The sequence below is a fragment of the Lissotriton helveticus genome, chromosome 5_1, assembly GCF_964261635.1.
Source record: "Lissotriton helveticus chromosome 5_1, aLisHel1.1, whole genome shotgun sequence".
In the NCBI taxonomy this organism is placed as follows: domain Eukaryota; kingdom Metazoa; phylum Chordata; class Amphibia; order Caudata; family Salamandridae; genus Lissotriton; species Lissotriton helveticus.
In genome coordinates this window covers 438,085,265-438,104,165 of record NC_136065.1, presented here as the reverse complement: position 1 = coordinate 438,104,165, position 18,901 = coordinate 438,085,265, and the positions used below count along the sequence as shown (strand labels likewise).

Sequence of the window (18,901 nt, the reverse complement as noted above, 5' to 3'; positions counted from 1 at the left end):
GAGAGGTAGGCTATGGAGAGATGGAGAGAGAGAATAGGTAGGTAAAGAGAGAGATGAGGCTGAGAGAGGTGAACAGTGTTGGGAAAGATTCAAGGCAGTGTGATGGAAAACAGAGCACTACGGTAGAGAACAAGTGGTGAGTAAGAGAGAGAGCTGAGTAACAGTTAAGGAGTAGATAGTGAGAAGAGACGTATTGCCTGTAGTAGTGCTACCTGGCACTGGGTGCTTTCCTGGTGGGCTGCATGGGTGGAGGCTGGTTTCACTACTGGTGTGGGCTGGTTTTGTTGCCGGAGATGGGCCGGTGCATTTCCTGCCTGCAATGCTTCGGTGCATCACAATAAACAGTGCAAAACAAAAAGGTTTTAAAGTAGATTTAAAATCAGTTGTTTTTGCATTTGGGTGGTTCCTGTCTTCTGCAGGGTCCCGGGTCACCACGATCAGCGTTGATCTTCAGGGCTTTGGGGGGCAGGGGGCGACAGGGAAGCAGGTGTGATGGATCTCTTGTTGCTTGGCTAAGCGAGACCAGTACATATACATCAGCTCTTTAAAAGTTATAACAGTGTATTTCTTTATAACTTAAGCAATACATCGCATTTCAGTTTAGTATATTAAATTACACCATTGCCTTCGAGTTGCAATTATTGGAAGTGACAGATTATAAACACTGCCTTTGAAACATACATGCTCTCCACCTTCCTGCCCTGGCAATGAAGCTCTTAGCTGAACTAAGAGAAAAGCTGTATTTTGTCCCCTATATGTGGCTAAGAGTGTTACTATAGATAGAGGAACATTATAGCCTTTTGCTTTTGTGTATCACAGACTCCGAACTCATATATTTAAAGGTGCTCATGAGACGATCAACAAAAAGGAGGATCTGTGAGAAAGTAATTACCTAGGTCAAGTGGAAGCCGGGACTGATGCAAGGTTTTTTGTACAATTCAGCCATTACATGGATATCTCATGCTCTCTGCCATTTAAGACCAGGCCTAATGCTTTGTGTTTAATTTTTTGAGACACTAAGGGCCCGATGTAGGTAATTCTTATTTACCACTTCTTAAATACCGAATTTTACCGATTCGGTATTTAAGAAGTGGTAAATATGAAGGGGGGAGATGTAGGTATTTCCAGATGTGTAAATACCGAATCTTTAAGATTCGGTATTTACCGAATCTGGAAATACCGAATCGGTATTTCCTATTGATTCCTATGGGCTGTGAAGCCCATAGGAATCAATGGGCAATACCGATTCTGTAATTACAGATTCGGTAAATACCGATTTTAGCAAGGGTGCAGGGGGTGTCACTTTGACACCCTCTGGCACCCCAAAAATAGGCATGTGCGCCATGTGGCACACAGACATGCCCTAAGGGCATGTCTGTCTGTCACATGGCTAGGTGTGCATGCACACATGTGCATGCACACCTGAATTCGGTATTTTAACACCCAATTGGATTGGGTGTTAAAATACCGAATTTGTAGGGCCTTTGGGACTCTGAAGCGTCCCACCTACATCTGAGATTTACAGAATCGGTAAAAATACCGATTCGGTATTTTACAGAATCGGTAAATTTACCGAATCGGTAAATTTACCGATTCTGTAAAATTGTGCTCCTACATGCCAAATCTGTAATACCGGTCGGTAACGGCCGAAAATACCGATTTTCGGCCGTTACCGACCAACCTACATCTGGCCCTAAATGAATACACTGTCTTAAAAATGTATCCAGTTTCATAAGGATTGGTGGTAGTAATGTTTGGTGAGGCTGATGTTTTCATGCAGAAGCTAAAATGAAACCAGAGCACCCACCCTTGGTAAGTGCATTGAGACCATCAGTGCTTAATTTGTAAAACAATAAATAACAGGGCTCTAGTCAGGAGACCACTGCAGCTTCCACCACACATTGTCCCTTCCAGAGCGGCCAATGATAGTAACTACACAACTACTAACCACCGACTCTTACAAGTGTGACAATTCAGACTATTTCAGGCCTCAAAAGCTATAAGAATGGCTTGGCCGGCAGGTAATAGTCATTTTTAATGAATATGGCATTAATAACTAACTGTTGTAGTGGTCATCTCTATTAAGCACTGCATTCGTTACACATAGCTAAAAGTCTTTATTCATTGTCATCCAGTCTTAACTTAATTCACCCACCAACTCCTCATCATCAAACTATTCATTCATTCATTCATTCATTGAACCATGCAGTCGTCTTCAATCTTAATCTATCCATTCAATGATTGGGTAAGGTTCGATAATAAAACGTATGTTTTAAAACATGCCATATTTTCAATTCTTTTCAAAAAGGTCTTGAGGGCTAAACGCATGCTTCGGGGAAACCCCACTGGTCAAGGTTTGTGTGTAAACAGTCCATCCATATATAGTATGCTTCTGCTTGCTAAATTACCCTATGAACGGATGCCGCTCAAAGGCCTTGTAACATTTTTGGAAAGAACATTTTTTGCCACAATTCATTGATTTTAGTTGGATTTTAGCACGTTTTTTATTTGCAAATTGTTAGCAAGCGTGCGACCTTGCGACATCAGTGATAAATAAAATCTAATAGACTTACTCCTGCAACATTCCATGTATGAGCACCATATTCCATTCAGTTCATTAGTAGATTATGTGTGCCTCAATGCATTTTGAGTAGGATAAACCTTCATCAGGAGACTTTCACAATGATTTGCTACAATCCTCTACATACATGTCAGGAGACATTTGGTAATTCCAACTGTACCAACAGCGCCTTGATGTCCTTGGGCTTAGTCCGCGCTTTACAAATCTCATTTCATTTCATTTCATTTCAATAAGCTAAGTGGAACATGGTAGTCATGTGGCACAGTTGCAATTTTCTAAAAATGAAACCCTTTTAGATATGGATTGTTACACACCATGGTAGCACTTAGGGTATGAAATTACTGATAATAAACCCTTTGAGCTCACTGGTGTGCAGAGAAACACAGTGTGCAGGATTGCACTGCACATGGAAGGACTTTTGACTTTCCCACTCACTTTACCAGAGAACCCATTGGGAGTCCTTGGGCAATTGCCCATTTTGATCATGCTTTAATACTTCTCTGCCAACAACCATGTCTATTAACATGTAACCTTTGACTTGTCCACTCTATCTGAACATTTGTTTTTTAATATGCTGTTGAATCAAATTCAGCAAAGAAGTCGTGAGAAAGGCATTAAATGGTAAGTGTGGCAACGATGGAAAGACAGTGCACATACTTCAAGGCCAACTCCCAAAACAAGCGGAATTACCAGCAGTGTTAGGCTATACACCACCTTGAACAACAACTGCTTTGATTTCCAACTGCTTGACCTTATTCAGAAAAGACCTAAACATAAATTATGAAAATCTGTGAATTTGTACATTTACAGGAGTATGACATGGAGCAGTGCTGGAAGTGAAAAAACTTTACTCCTGGAACCCATAAATTTGGGTTAAGGTGTGTCAACAAAAAGGGGGTGGAGTCACAAGGGGCAAGTCAGGAAAAGCAGTCCAACCGTCAACGTATACATTTGATTTTTACAACTCTGCCACAAAGAAATTGGCAACAAGTAGAAATGTGACAGTGTATTTGTTCTGGCTTAATTGGTTGTAAAGACTGCATTTTAAAATATTGTATCGAGTTATGGCATCTACTGCATAGAGCTTTGTGTATCCATTATATCTCAGGGAATAATTATAATGGTAAGATAACGTTCATGGTTAATGCACTTGCTGGACAGTTCTGTGTTTTGTCTAGTCACCGTTTTGACTCATAAACAAGCACAGAGGGTTAACGTGTCCCTTGCAAAGCATATTGTGTAACCAGCAGATGACAGGTTTTTATTTTATGTAGATAGGTAAGTGGTTACTGTATTTGACATATACATTATTTTATTAGCACAGATAAACCCAAGAACTGCATTATGTTTTAATTATTAACTTTGTGTTTCTCTTAGCCACCCACTCTTAACATATAATCCCTAATATTAAAGACGATGTGTGACTCCTACAAATACAAACCCTCATTGTCTTATCCGTTTAACTGCGGCGGCAATTCCGCTGCGGTGCGGCGGTTTAATGGAGTGGGCGGGGCCGCGTCGGCCATCGGCAGTCACGAGCACTCCCTTCAAATAGAAATCCTCATTGTCTTATACAACATTGTGTACATTGATTCACACACTTCTGCAATTTATTGTTAATGTATAACATTGTTCATGTGATATAAAGCACTCTGACAACTTCATAGGGATGAATAGCATAATCAAGACAAAAACTGTAAGTGCTACTTAAATTGTTGTGTATAAATACTTTTACATGCCAATATAACTGACTTTCTTACAAGGCAAGCATATATTTTATTTATACACTAGCTTACCCGTCGTGCGTTGCTGCAATCTCCGAAGAAAGGAAATTCAAGGAAACTCGTTATGATAACATTCAATTTACATAGTGTCATTTTTATTGAAACGTATTCATTTTATTATAGAAAACATTTCAAAGTGTCGTTTTAATTCTATTTATTTATTCGAGTGTTTGTGGATACACGGTTTTTTGTTTTTTCGTCTGGTGCGTACATCAGTATTCGAAAGATTATGAGGGCCCTGGGGGGGCCGATATTTAAAAAAAATATATGGGGTGATTCATGCCCAAACTGACCCTGGAAAGATACTGACTATTGATGTTTTGAAGAAGAACATGATGTGTGATTGTTTTCAGGGAGGAAAAACACATGGAAACTGTGTGCAAATATCTAAAATGTAAAATGTTTTAAAAGCATGTTTTGATCTCAGATATGGACAAAGCCCTTTCTATTCCAACACCATCTAAGAATTAAATGAATAACATAGGTGCACTAAGAAGTGCTTGTTTTGTGGAAGTAGCATTAGTATGGTACACTATTGCTATTTGTTAGGGGCGGCAGCCATGTCCTAGTCCAGGTACCTTCAAATGGTTGTCAGAGTTTCATCAACAGTCTATGTTTGATTGTCTTTAATTAGTGAAGATAGTCTTGTCTGAAATATTACCCAGTTATGGCTTACATTGGTTAATGTGAAGCCCAAAATATATCTAATTCAGTCATGCATCTTTTTTTTTTTTACAGAGTTTTATATAGCACGAACTTGACCCAAAGGTATTGGGTATTGGAGCACTTTACACGAGCACCACTTGCATTACATGAGGACACATTCATTTGTGTTAGGCACAGGGAGATTAAGTGATTTGCCCATCATAGGATGTTGCGCGTCCTAGCCGTGGATTGAGCCAGTTTCCCCAGATTTGAGGTCAACCACCCTAGCCGTTAAGCCAACACCTCTCCCCTTTTGCATTGCCCTGTTTGTATGGATCCGTCTTCTCTACCGCCATGAGCAGTGCTTAATTTGTAAAAAAAAAAGTGCTGGGGCTCTCGTCAGGAGGCCACTGCAGCTTGCACCACACATTGGCCATGTCATGCCGCCAATGATAGTACCAACACAACTACTAACCATCAAACTCCTACAAGTGTGACACCTAGGACTATTTCCGGCCCCCAAAGGTATGAGAATGGCTTGTGCGGCAGGTAATAGCCAGTTTTAATGTATATAGAATTAAATATTAACTGTTGTTGTGGCCGTCTCTAAATTAACCAGACAGCGCCACCTTGTGGCAGACTGTACCAGGCCCCGGTGATGACAATTGAGTGCCAGTGCTAAGCACCGGAAACCACTGACTCAAATTAAGCACTGTCCTTGAGCTAAGGAGCCTTACAACAGGGTGTCAAGGAAGGGCAGATACTGAAGATATTGACATAGTATAAATATATATCATGTGCATCTACCTGGAACTCATTTACATAGCGGTTATCCTAATAATTTGGCATGCACCTAGGCCTCCTGAAGTTGTGCCAGGAACCCCTGCCAACAGGGCTGGTGCTGCAATAAGGCCACTATTGGTTACTGCTTTACAGTGCCAACAGAAATGGCCACAAGAGGGTGCCAGATTACAATAAACATTCACAAAAACAGATTTGTGGTTATGGGAAAGGGAGCGCTCCAAACAGAAATATATAATTTTGCCTTCGCAAAATTCACATCAGTCCTACCTGTCTTGGAACAAACAATATCTAACTCTCAGCAGTTTATATTCTTGAGCCATTGGCTTTGAATAATCTTAAAAACTCTCTTTCGACTCGTTGGCTAAAAAGGAGTCTGAGCTGAAGGTGAATTTCTCCTTTGTGAAGAATGTACCTTTAATGTAAAAGCCTCTTGAAGTCACACTACATGTATCAGTAACAGGCGCATAACAAAAACAAAAAATGCTGCACTGTGATTATGCTAACTGAACTTTTGAAACCGTATCAGATATCTTAGACCAATTTACCCGTTAGAGCTAGGCATTTCTGTGGAAGGCTACTGCTTTATTAGAACTTGCTTTCTTGTGTAGCTCTGAACACCAAGGATTTTGGGTTGTAGCACTGTAAAAACAAGTATTATGATACTCAATATATTGGCATCGAATGGATGAAAAGTTAAGCGGCTCTTTCTGGCATTCAACTTTTTTTTACCTACAATTTACACACTGATTTCTGCAGAGGGTGCATTTACCTCCTGAGCTATTTTACTCGGTCTCACTTGAGTTTATGGTACTTTGCAAACTCGTCATGTGCAGAACAGCTTCGTATAACAGACAAGGCCTCATTGTCCACCTTGGTTGGTATTTGCAAACAAGGCTTCAGTTCTTGGGATCTCAACAAGGTAGGAGCTGGTCTAGGTGGTTACAGGTTTATAGGTGCGCGGAAAGCATTCGGGCAATGCAGCCTTATCTTTCAGCCAAGTCCAGGTAAACAAGGAAACGGGGACTTGGAAAAGTGCATACTTAGCGTCACAGTTGGAAATAGAGATGCCTGGAAAAGACATAGTAAGGGTGCTGTGGGCCCTAATGCCAGAAATAAAACTGCATACCTCCTCAGTGAGTCCATGGGTGGACAGAGCACGTTTTTCCTTCCATTCTGAAATTTGTAGCCACTTTTATGTTTTATCCCTTTGAAAAATCAGGACTTCCAGTGCCACAATGCAAAACAAAACATACCTGGACTTACTGAACTGCTCACACATGGGCCCAGGGCAGGCCTTTGCTCCACTAGCACCCCGGACGCAACCCACTTAGATGCCCCCACACAACTTTCGCTGAAAATATTGTTGTACCCTCTTCTTCTTTTGCATGTGAAACTGTCATACAACTCCCTCACTTATAGAGACTTTAGTGCAAAGCTGCAGGATAAACAAGCACTGGCAGGCTGCAGCTAAACTGTTTAACCCGTTTGCTGCTTCGAACGTTCCGCGCCAGTGAGAAGTGTTCTATTAAGTGGGCGGGGCCGTGTCGGCCAACGGACGTGCGCAGCACTACCGAGGTAGTGCTCATGACGGCCGTTGGCCGACACCCGCAGCAAACAGGTTAAAAAGAGGCTGCTGCATGACCTGTACACAGGCAGCTCCATGCGCCCCTCTACATGTCGGCGCCCTGGGCCTGTGCTTGGCTTGCCCACGCTAAAGGCCGGCCCTACATGATGGATCTCTGTAGCTTGGGAGCTCTGCCGCTGCCATAGCCCATCCCATCGCATTCTTCTGCAGTCACCTGGCTTCGAGTGACGCAGAAAGTCAGTTTTCTATGTTCTCTGCAAAAGGCCTATCCGGATGCTACAAGTTTTTCCTGCAGTTCGGTAGGGTTTGGTCTACAGGACCTGCGCATTTAAGAATGCCATTCATTTCCACATCTAAATACTAGCTCCATTTTTTGACAAACCAAATTAAAACTCAATCATTTTGCACATTGGGCCATATTGGGGAAAAAGCGCTCCTGTGAAAATGTCAGTGCAAATAAAATTACTGCTTCATAAGGAATTGTAAAAAAAATGTGCTCTTGTCTGTATCAAAGTCATTTTCTTGCGGCAATGCAAAAATGAATTTGCTTTAGATGTGTCCAGGTGGGAGAGATTTTATCAAGATAACAACAGATAATGAAGAACCCTTTCCTAAAACCAGGATTAAAGTGATATCGCAGTGTATACGCTACTTTTGTAATTAAAAAAACAACCTGAGTTTGCTTCGAACATAGTCAATGGTTCAGATTGAAAAGTTTAACAAAATTATGCAAGCATAGCAAAAAAAATATGTGGCCATAGTTGTCCTGGTACAATTACTGGTTGATATGTATCTTGATTGGGAAAGCAGAAAAACGAAGCAAATTGATTTCCCGTGCTCTTTAGCCTCTGCAGACAAACTGCTCTGTAATATTGAATACACAAGTGGAATAATACTTGATACACTCGTTCAATAGTATTCTGTACACCGGCTCTGCACTATTGTGTACACAAGATCTGCAGTATATTGTACAGCCGGTACCTCATTTTCTGCACCTCAAGCTCTGTACTTTTCTGCACACACATTATGCAATATGTTGTGCTCGAGTAACATAATATTCAGAGCACTAGCTCTGTGGTTCAACAGTATTCTGCACATAAGTTCTGTAATATTATGTACACAAATTCTATAGTAACGTGTACACGCTTTATTCGCTACTCCATACCCAAAATTCTATAGCATTCTGTGCACAATCTCTATACTGCAATATACTGATCTACGGTATTCACACCACACAGTTAGTAGCATTGTGTAATAATAAAAAGTACTGCCTGCAATGCATACGTTCTGCGGTATTCTGCCCGCTATCTCCGCGGTACTCTGCGCACACGCTCTGTAGTATTCTGTACACAATTTCTGTAGTATCGTATACACGCTTTATTCATTATTCTTTACCCAAATTCTATAACATTCAGTGCAAAAGCTCTATAGTACAATATACCGTTCTACGGTATTCAGAGCACACCTCTATTAGCATTATGCAATAATAAAAAGGCATTACTTTTTATTATTGCACAAGTCAAGTCAAGTCAATTAAACTTTATTTCGGCTATAAGCCATAAAAGCACAACAAAAGAAAAAGAAAAAAATGTATCAAAGACAGCAGTACAACAATCTCAACTGGATGTTTGCGGTAATAAATACTATCGTTGGGGCAATTTCAGAACTATACAAATACTTAGTTTTTGGACAAAGCAGAGGCTAGAGATCTGGATAAGATCGATATAAAATATTTAAAAAAGATTTTCAATAAATAGATTAAAAAGTCAAAGCAGAAAGTTAAAAAGAAATTAATAAAAATAACATAATATATTTACACAAAAGAATAAAAACAAATGTTGTTCCTATATAGGCGAAGCAGCATAAACATATTGATGTAACTCTTAAATGGTTACAGAATTCTGGGTCTCAATAATTACTCTACGCATATTCCACATCGCTGGCAGAAATTTCGAGGTTACAAATACAGGCAGTTGACTTGCATAGTGCTAATAGAGGTGTGCTCTGTAATGCCTGCATATGCTCTGCGGTATTCTGCACACTACTTCCACGGTACTCTGCACACACGCTCTATAGTATTCTGTACACAATTTCTGTAGTTCCGTGTACACACTTTATTCGTTATTCTTTAGTCAAATTCCATAGCAATCTGTCCAGAAACTCTTGGCACAATATATCACTCTACTGTATTCACAGCACACTTCTATTATTATTATTTAGTAATAGAAAGCACTGCCTGCATACTCTGCGGTATTCTGCACATTATCTCCGTGGTACTCTGCGCATACGCTCTGTAGGCCCGCTCAGTAGTATTCTGTAGACAAGTCTGTAGTATTCAGTGAAGGCGCACTGAAGTAATCCGTATACAAGTCATTCAGTGTTCGGATGGTAAGCTCTAGTACTCTGGCGTCGGTTGATATAATACTCTGTCCACGCGCGCTCTCTGGTACTCCGTATACGGTGTCCGTGGTGTAATCATGTAATATTCGGAACGTAATGTCTAGTATTGTGTACACGGGTTCTATAATATTCTGTGCACGCGCGCCCGGTGGTGTTCTGTACACGGTGCCCATGGTGTAATCGTGTAACACCAGGGACGCGAGCGCCAGTATCCCGTCCATGGGTCCCGTGGCCCCGCGCGCTCTGTGGTATTCGGTCCACGCGCTCTGAGGTATCCCGTGCGCGAGCTCCGCCGCCTCAGCAGAGTGTCCACAAGTTGCTCCCGCCCCCGTGCCGCCTAAATTCCAGGAAGCGGGGCTCGGCAGCCTTTGGCACACTCCGGCAGCTCCATTGGCAGCTCCAATGTCATCGCCTTGGAGACGCGGACGCCGCCGCCGGAGCCCGTACGCATGCAGCCTCCCAACGCAAGGCCCGCTGCAGGACCGCGGGAGGGCCCCGGGGGCTGAGGGGATCACGCGCCAGGCAGGTAGGGCCCTCTCTGTTGTCGCGCTCCCTCAGATGTTGCTGCGCAGCGCTTGGTGCCGCCGGCTCCCGCTGGCCTGTGGTTGCGGGGGTCAATCTGTGCCAGTGAAGCAAGCCGGGCTCTGGGAAAGAGGAAAAAAAGTTGCCGTCAGAGGCCCAACTGTGAGGCGGACGGGGGAATACTGTGACGTACCATTTATTTATGACAGGGCAGGGCTGGTGATCAGTGCACCTGGGTTGCTGCCCAGGCGCACTGCTGCAGCCGGTGCAGTGGCACCAGTGCCCACAGACCCGAGGGGCCCACTGAATCTGGATTGTCCTGCATTTTTTTGTGTTTAAAAGTTTTTTTTGGTTGTTTCCAAAAAATGAGAAATAAAAAGTAATACAGACATTGAAAAAAAAGGAAAATATGGTTGAGACATATAAGCTTGAAATACTGACTTTAAGGACAATAATTGAATGGGCGATAATAGGCATTAGGCAATCGAGAAAATAACATAAGAAAAGACATATCATCAATCATACATGTTGCTTAAGTGGTATCAGTGCCTTGGCTCACAGATGATAACGCTGCTGTCAAAGGCAAGAAAAGTAACCAGAGGAATGTAATGGAGAGCTCAAACAAAGTCAAATTGAGCTTGATCATGATTGTAGGATAAGAGGTTCATGGTGGCTTGTCAGCACTAAAGTAGTTCTCAAGAGTGTCCCATATTCGTCTGTGATTGTCCTGTATTTTATCATTCAAACAGCAGTCAGGGGCAATTTCTTCCTTGCACTAGTGCCCATGACACACTGGCTGCGCTACTAATTGCTGTGCAGACGTCCCCCCTTTCAAATGGCCACAATATTTACCACTAAACAACACAGACACCATGACGCAATAAACTTCTCCAATGTAGAGGAGAAGATCCACATTGAATCACCTATTTGCAGGCCGTACCATGATAACTACAACCACTCAAGGATAGGGCACATGGTACCCACAGGAAAGGATTCTGTGTAGGGTGAACAGATTTTGAGCAGCAAAACCCGGGACAGGCCAGACATAGAAGTAGGACTAAAGGCTGCCAATGTTCACGGTATATCTGGCCTGTACCGATTTTGTGTGTGTGAAGTCCTGGAATTAGTGTAATCTATCCTGTTTCTTTCAAGCAGAGCAGGAGGAGGCCTGAAGTATATGTAGTCTTGTGAATGTGTGCTTAGATGTATATTCACTGAAAAGACCATAGGTTTCAGGAACGTTATAGTTAGTAATTCGCATTTAAAAAACCTTTGAAATTCATTGGAAAAAAAAATATGTTTCAGGGACATTATAGTTAGAAATTGGCATTTAAAAAACCATTGAAATTCAATGAAACAACCCAGGTTTTAGAGATGTTATAGTTAGTTCACTTGTGCAAAACCAGAGAAATTCGGTAGCTGACCACCTCCCGTGCTGCCTGAAACAAAAAGGTAAATTACATGAGTAATTTTATTTGTCAGAGGCGCTAAGCATATGTTTCAGTTCTGTTTTGCAGGATGAGTTCACACTTGTCCCGAAAACCAGGACATTTATTTAAAGTTAAGTAAAGGATTGGGATGCCGGGACAGTCTTCACCCTAATTCTGTGCCTCCCCTTGGAAGGAAACACCTCCACCATTGCGCACTCAGAGTGCCTTGTGGTGAGGGTTAGCACGGGTATCTTGGATGAACAGTAAGGCCCTAATCAATGGTGGATGAGTCTGCTACTGTTTAGTGAGGGCTTCTACTTTATGGTATTTCTTTTGACATTTCTGCCTGTATTTTTTCCATATTTATTTTTCACTCATTTCATGTAAAATTATCCATGTGTATTTTGGGTTTTGTGAAAAAATTAAACTGAAACTAATATTATTCTACATTTATTCAACTGATAAATGTACATTCATACTTGAATGGCTGACAGGTTTCAATGATATGAACAACCACAGATGATAAAAGAATATATCTATAAGAAAACATACACATTTTAGTATAAATCTCATGCACATCTACTGTTGTTTAAGCCTTATTGCCAATATGACCCCCTTACTTGTCAATGCCCTCAGCTATTGACCTGACGGTCATGAATGACAGCTTTTCGACTACATTAAAAAAACAAATTTCTGTGCTTATCCACATCAAAAATAAAGGCAGACATGAAAATACATTTTTTCAGTTTGTATTTATTTTTAATGTGGCATAAATAAGGGTATCCAGCCAGTTTCATTCCTAGCGCAGGAATAAAACTTCAATAAACACCCAAACTTGTGGAGCATTGAAAGTTGAAATGATTGGTTGTGAATGGATGTAGACTCATGTTGCCATAACCGTGAAAAGGTTACACTTAAAAATAGATTGATTTTTAGAGGAGTGTGGATTTTGAGGTTCATGAGCTCATTTGGTCACTAGTCTGTGGTTCAGATGTTGATAGACCGACCATGCCCTGGTGTTTAGTACATTTCACAGGAAGCAAAGGGCCGATGTTATCCAATAGACTAGAGCTTCAGCAACATGGATAACTCAAAGGCAGCCCAGAGTTTTGAGAGTGTTTTAACACTGAGGAATAACTAAGTGCCGAAGGGATAACTTTGGAGGGAACACCCAGAAGTTGGTACAGGAACGTGCTCAGGTGGACTTACTACAACTAGTCTCGTCATAGTTTTGATACCAGATGGGCTTACTTTAGGAAACAGTCTGTAGCCCTCGTCAAAGTTGAATGAAAAAGATTAAACTGCTCTGGTCAGAAATGTTGTGTATCCGAGTAAGTTTTACGGGGAGTGGTGTGGGATTGGATGAACCCCGTATTCTAAGGGGCAGCATCTATCCTCCACCTTGCGTGCAAAATACCCCACACATGTGTGTTCTCTCTCCTCCCCTCTCTCGCTCTCTCTCTCTTTCTCCTTCACTCTCTCTCTGAATGGAATGTGGCTCCACACACTTTTGGTGATAAGGAAAGTGGTCCCCATTGTTGGGGCTGGGAGGTCACTGGACCCTGTGTTTTTGAGGCCCCACACAACTAACCATGAAAATCAAAAAGAAGAACATCTGAGTCAGTGAAACAAGCATTGGCAAAGCCAATAGGTCACACCTTTGTGACCTATCATCTTTGCCACTCTTTTTTAGCCGCGCTGCACAAAATCTGTGATGCTATACAGATGGCTAAAGATAAAAAAGCACAAAAGCCTTTGACGTGCTGCCAAAATCACCTTGTAGGCATGCGCACCACACGTGAGCACATCAGCAAAATGACCCAGGTACTTTTTTTCATTTTAATTACTAATCCGAGATTGGTAACCTTAGTACAACAGTCTTCCTTCTCAACAGAGTGGTTGAAGTTCTACAGCTCTGCTTGCTACCTTCACCAGTACAAGGCTTTCTGTTTTAAGATTTCAAATACATCTAATATTTCCTTTGTAAAATCCTTCACAGAAAGCATTTCAAATGGATGAATACATTCTCCCTCAAACTTAACCCCACCAAAATTGAATTCTTTCTCATCCAATGACAAATCCACACACCTCCAGCCCAGAAATGGCTTCTAAGCCTAACTGACTCTCCTACCTTGTCCTCCCAGCGAAAAACCAAAGGGTCATCACTGACCGGAATATATCTGTGACTTACCACACCTCTAAATAAGCTATAACCACCACATTGCAATTTCACCCTCTCAAAAGCTCAAGCTGCCCATTCCACCTGAAGGCCTCAGTTCCACAGCCCAGGCTCTGCTCCTGCCAAACCTTAATGGTAGAAATGCTGTACTTTCTGGCCACGCCAAACCTGCACTTGACCCTCTTAGAGTTATTCTCCATTTGGATGCCTGTCTCGTCAGAGGGGCCCAAAAAATCAGATCACGCCACTCCCATCATGATAGATCTCCGCATGCTACTGTGGGATGCGAGAATCCAACTTGTTAACCTACATTACACGTACAGCAATGCTCCATTGATAACCATCCTACGTAAAAGAAAAATTCACATTCACCAAAGGGATTAAAAGCAACAAGAAAACAAGAAATCCCCAAATTAAAGCAAGCCGAAACTCTGAACAAGGCCTTTTCCTGCCTGGCTCTAAGACATGTCTGAGGACTGAAGACTAAACAACAGCCACTCATCATTTAGAATGAATCTGAAGACCCACATATTCAGTGTCTGTTATACGATTCTCTTTCTCTCACTTGTTCCATTGTTATGAACTTTTTAACTGTTCCTTAGTTTTTGCCATCTTTACACCACACTCTTACTTTTAACCTATTTCCCCTTTTACTGGGGAAGTGCTCCAGTGCCTATGTGATTAGGTCCACACTACTAAATACTACGGATCAATACATAAATGAAGGCATTAGCTCATCTGTTACTACCACCATCGCATGCCAACATGCATTAGTCTTTGGAGATGAATGCACTTGTGCTCTGTAATATCACCTGGAACTATATTAACTTTTAGTGCCACAACAGAACTGTGTATTGATTGTTGCTTAAAAGATTTTTCCAGTACATGGACTAAATTATGGATGTTCTCCTTCAGTGCACCAGGTTGTCCCTGTGCCCAGGTCTGAGGCAATCAGTGATGCTCCCCCTCATCACGAAGAGGAGGGCCTCAAGGTGTTTTGGCAAGCTAAAGATGTCATGTCCACAGGAGCTGTGACCACTTAATTCCGGCAAACTTTAGCTCAGGTAGTAGGGAGCCTGCACATTCAGTGCATGTCTAACTCCTGGCTGCCTGACTTGAAAATGAAGAGTGTCTGTCAGGCTTACCTTTTCTCAGCCTAACAGACATTCTTTATAATGGCCAAAAGGTGAGGGTGTGTGGCTACTCAGCCCATTAGAATGGGCCACAGCTGGTAGGTATCAGCTGAAAGAAAGCTTGATGTCATCAGGGCCAGAGGGAGGTGGTCGTACAAGCTGAGTGGTGATGCAGACTGGTCAGTGACCTTCCTTCTCGAAGAGTGTTTAGGTGCTGGTGGCACTATGCATGGTGATAAGAGCTTGGCACTCCTCAGACATTGAATTTCAAAGTAGCATCAACCTGAGAGTTACTCATGCCTGGCGAAGATATCTGCAGAAGTAAGTCTTCCCTCTCTGAATGTATTCTTACAAAGACCCACAGTTTCCCCTTTTCGGGGTGACTGATAGACCCCAAGGGTATTTCTGAAGGTGAAGCAAAGCTTCATCCAATAGATGTTCTGATTCTCTCAGACAACACATACCCCTCTCTTGGCTGCGATGCCACTCACACACCTAGTCATTGGGCACCAATGGGGCCTAGGGTCTGTTGTATCTTCATGACCATGCCAGGTCTCCTGCTGTACAACAAGACCTACCTGATGCCTACAGCTACTCAAGTTACCTTTGAGCCAAAGTAAAAGTAGTCAAGCAGCCCACCCAGAAACCTACTCAGATGGAGCTCACTGGAGTTCATTACCTTTCCATCTCCAGTATGACCTTTGCTAGTGAAGCCCAATTACATGGGGCTTACCAAACCCCAGGGGATGCCCCAGATTCTCAGAGAGACCGATTTGAGCCCCATCAATCATACTGTGCGCGAGGAAGATAATACAAACCAAGTACTAATGGATAAAATTGCACACAGTGGGGACCTATCAAGTCTTCCACTATTCAACCAGAGACAGGAGAGGAGGGTTGCATACCTAAGAGAAAGTGCTTCCCTAAAGGAAGGGAAGATCCTTAAAGAAAATAAAAACAACACTTCAGGGGTATTATTAACCTCTGCACTCTTTTGGTGTACAATGTTTTTTAGGCTTTCTTGTGAGCTTTATACAACTCTGTCCTGGATGTTCTCCTTCAGACCACCAGGTTGCCCCTGTGACATGTTTTAGGTCCTCAGTCAGTCTACCATTTTCCTCCTTTTTTGTGTTTTTGTGATGCCACTTTTTGTAGTCTCACCCAACTGAGAGGAACAATATATATATATATATATATATATATTTTCACTAAAAAGACCAAAGGTTACTTGAACATCATAGTTAGGCTCAGATTTCACTTGTACAATACCAGTGAAATTCAGCAGTTATAGTTACCTAAGCTAACTATAACATACGCCCCCGCAATGCACTGCTTTTGACCTCACGTATTACATTACTCATGACAGTCAGTGACATCACTGATGACTTCATTGATGACATCTCAAATGACTTCACTGTTGACATCATCCAGTGAGTGGGAGTGTTTCGTAAAAGTTTCTGAGAGTTAAAGTTATATACTAAGGTACTGCATAGGTTAAATTACTATACTTTTTGTACCTCTAATGAGTGATACTCTTTCTAATATATATATAATCTCAGTGGCACTATGAATGTCTGTATCAGTGTGAGAGAGGGTGTCTGAGTGGCTGCATGGGTGTGTGAGTGGCTCTACGGGTGAATGAGTGTGTTTGTAAGTGGCTATATGGGTGACTGAGTGGCTGTGTGAATGGCTCTATGGGTAAGTGACTGGGTGTGTAAGTGGATGTATGGGTAATTGAGTGGCTGTTTTACTGGGTGTATGGGTATATGAGTGGGTGGGTGAGTGGCTGTTTTGCGCAGTAAGAATTGATATGGGTGGCTGTATAGGGATATATGACATTACAACGCATGCTTTTACCACGCATGCCTTTACAACGTGGTTTTTACATCGCAAACCTTTACAACGCATAGCGCTTTGGGGTGCTGGATAGTGAATAGTTTAATTTACTATTCCAACTCCAGTCCCCGTGGACACTAGGGAAGGTGTTGGATAGTAAATTAAACTTATTCCCTATCCTAGAGCGCCCCCCAGCGCAATGCGCTGTAATGGTTTGCTTTGTAAAAGTTGCGTCGTAAAGGCACTGCGTGGTAAAAGTTGCGTTGTAAAGGATGTTTCCCCTGTATAGATGAGTGAGTTGGTGCGTCAGTAATTGCATTGATGTGTAAATGGGTATGTAAGTAGTTTTGTGGATGAGTGAATGGATGTGCGAGTGGCTATATGGGTGAGTGAGTAGCTCTGTTAGTAGCTGTATGGGTGAGTGAGTGGTTGTGTGAGTGGCTGTGAGTATGTGTGAATAGGTATGTGAGTGGTTGTATGGGTGTAAGTGAGTGTGTGAGTTGTTTTTGGTTGTGTGAGTAGCTGTATGTGTCTATGAGGAGCTGTATGAGTGACTGAGTATGTGTGTAAGAAGTTTTATGGGTCTGTGAATGGGTATGTGAGTGTGTGAATGGGTGTGTTTTAAAATTCTATTTTATAACTATAACATCCCTGTAACCTTTGGTTTATTTGTAGTGAATTTCTTTGGTTTTTTAATGTTATTTCCTAACTATAACTTCGCTGTAACCTTTGTATTTTTAAGTGAATTTCTATGGTTTTTTGAATTTTAATTCCTTAATGTAACCACTAACCTTTGACAACGAGTGTGTGAATGAGTGCATGAGTGTATCAGTAAGTCTGTGAGTTGGTGTGTGAGTCTTTGGGTGGATCTGTGAGTCAGTGTAAGACTGTCTGAGTGGGTCTGTGAGTAGGTGTGTGAGTGTCTGAGTGCTCTCTGTTTTACCCTCTTCTGCTTGTTCTATGCCTCTTTTCTGCTCACTTCTTGTTTCTCACTTTTATTTTGCCTCTTTTTGCTTGTTTCTGATTTTCTTTTTGTCTCATTCTGCTCATTGCTTACCTTTATTTTTCTTCGTCTGCTTGTTTCTGATCTTTAATTTGCCACTTTCTGATCATTGCTGACCTTTATTTTGCCTCTTCCCGCTCATATCTGATCTTTATTTTGCCTCTTTCTGTTAATTTCTAATCTTTATTTTGCCTCTTTCTGCTCGTTCCTGATATCTATTTTGCCGTTTTCTGGTTATTGTTGACCTTTAGTTTGCCTATTTCTCGTCATTGCTGACCTTTATTCTGCCTCTTTCTGCTCCCTTATGACCTTTATTCTGCCTCTTGCTGCTCATTTCTCATTTTTATTTTGCCCCTTTCTGCTTGTTGCTGACTTTTGTTCTGCCTATTTCTGTTAATTTCTCACCTTTAGCTTGCATCTTTCTGTTCATTGCTGACCTTTTTTTCTGCCTCTTTCTGGTCGTTTCTGACCTTTATTATACCTCTTGCTGCTCATTTCAGACCTCTATTTTGCCTCATTCCTCTCATTTCTGACCTTTAATCAGCCTCTTTCTGCTCATTTCTTATCTATTTTCGGGTCTTCCTGCTGGTTGCTGACCTTTATTTTGCCTCTTTCTGCTAATTTCTCACCTTTATTTAGCCTCTTTCTGCTAGTTTCGGACCTATATTCTTCCTCTTTCTACTTGTTTCTGTCCTCTATTCTGCCTCTTGCTACTCGTTTCTGACTTTTATTTTGCCTCTTCTGCAAGTTTCTGCCCTTTATCTTGCCTTTTTCTGCTCATTGCTGACCTTTATTCTGCCTCTTTCTGCTTGTTTCTGACCTTTATTATACCGCTTGCTGCTCATTTCTGACCTTTATTTGACCTAATTCTGCTAATTTCTGACCTTTAATGAGCCTCTTTCTGCTCGCTTCTCATCTATTTTTGGCTCTTCCGGCTCGTTGTTGACCTTTATTTTGCCTCTTTCTGCTAATTTCTCACCTTTATATTGCCTCTTTCTG

General features: G+C 41.8%; 1 protein-coding gene across 2 annotated transcripts in view; it reads left to right on the top strand.

Moving 5' to 3' along the window:
* TP73 (tumor protein p73) overlaps positions 1–18,901 on the top strand; it is a 520,666-nt gene that overhangs the window by 108,376 nt on the left and 393,389 nt on the right. The window contains exon 1 of one of the 2 annotated variants that reach the window (XM_078642642.1): positions 10,115–10,325. The exons of the other annotated variant lie outside the window; for it this stretch is intronic. The gene's annotated coding sequence lies outside the window, so the exon portion shown is untranslated. Of the gene's footprint in view, positions 1–10,114; positions 10,326–18,901 lie in introns of those variants that run through there. 2 annotated transcript variants of the gene reach the window in all.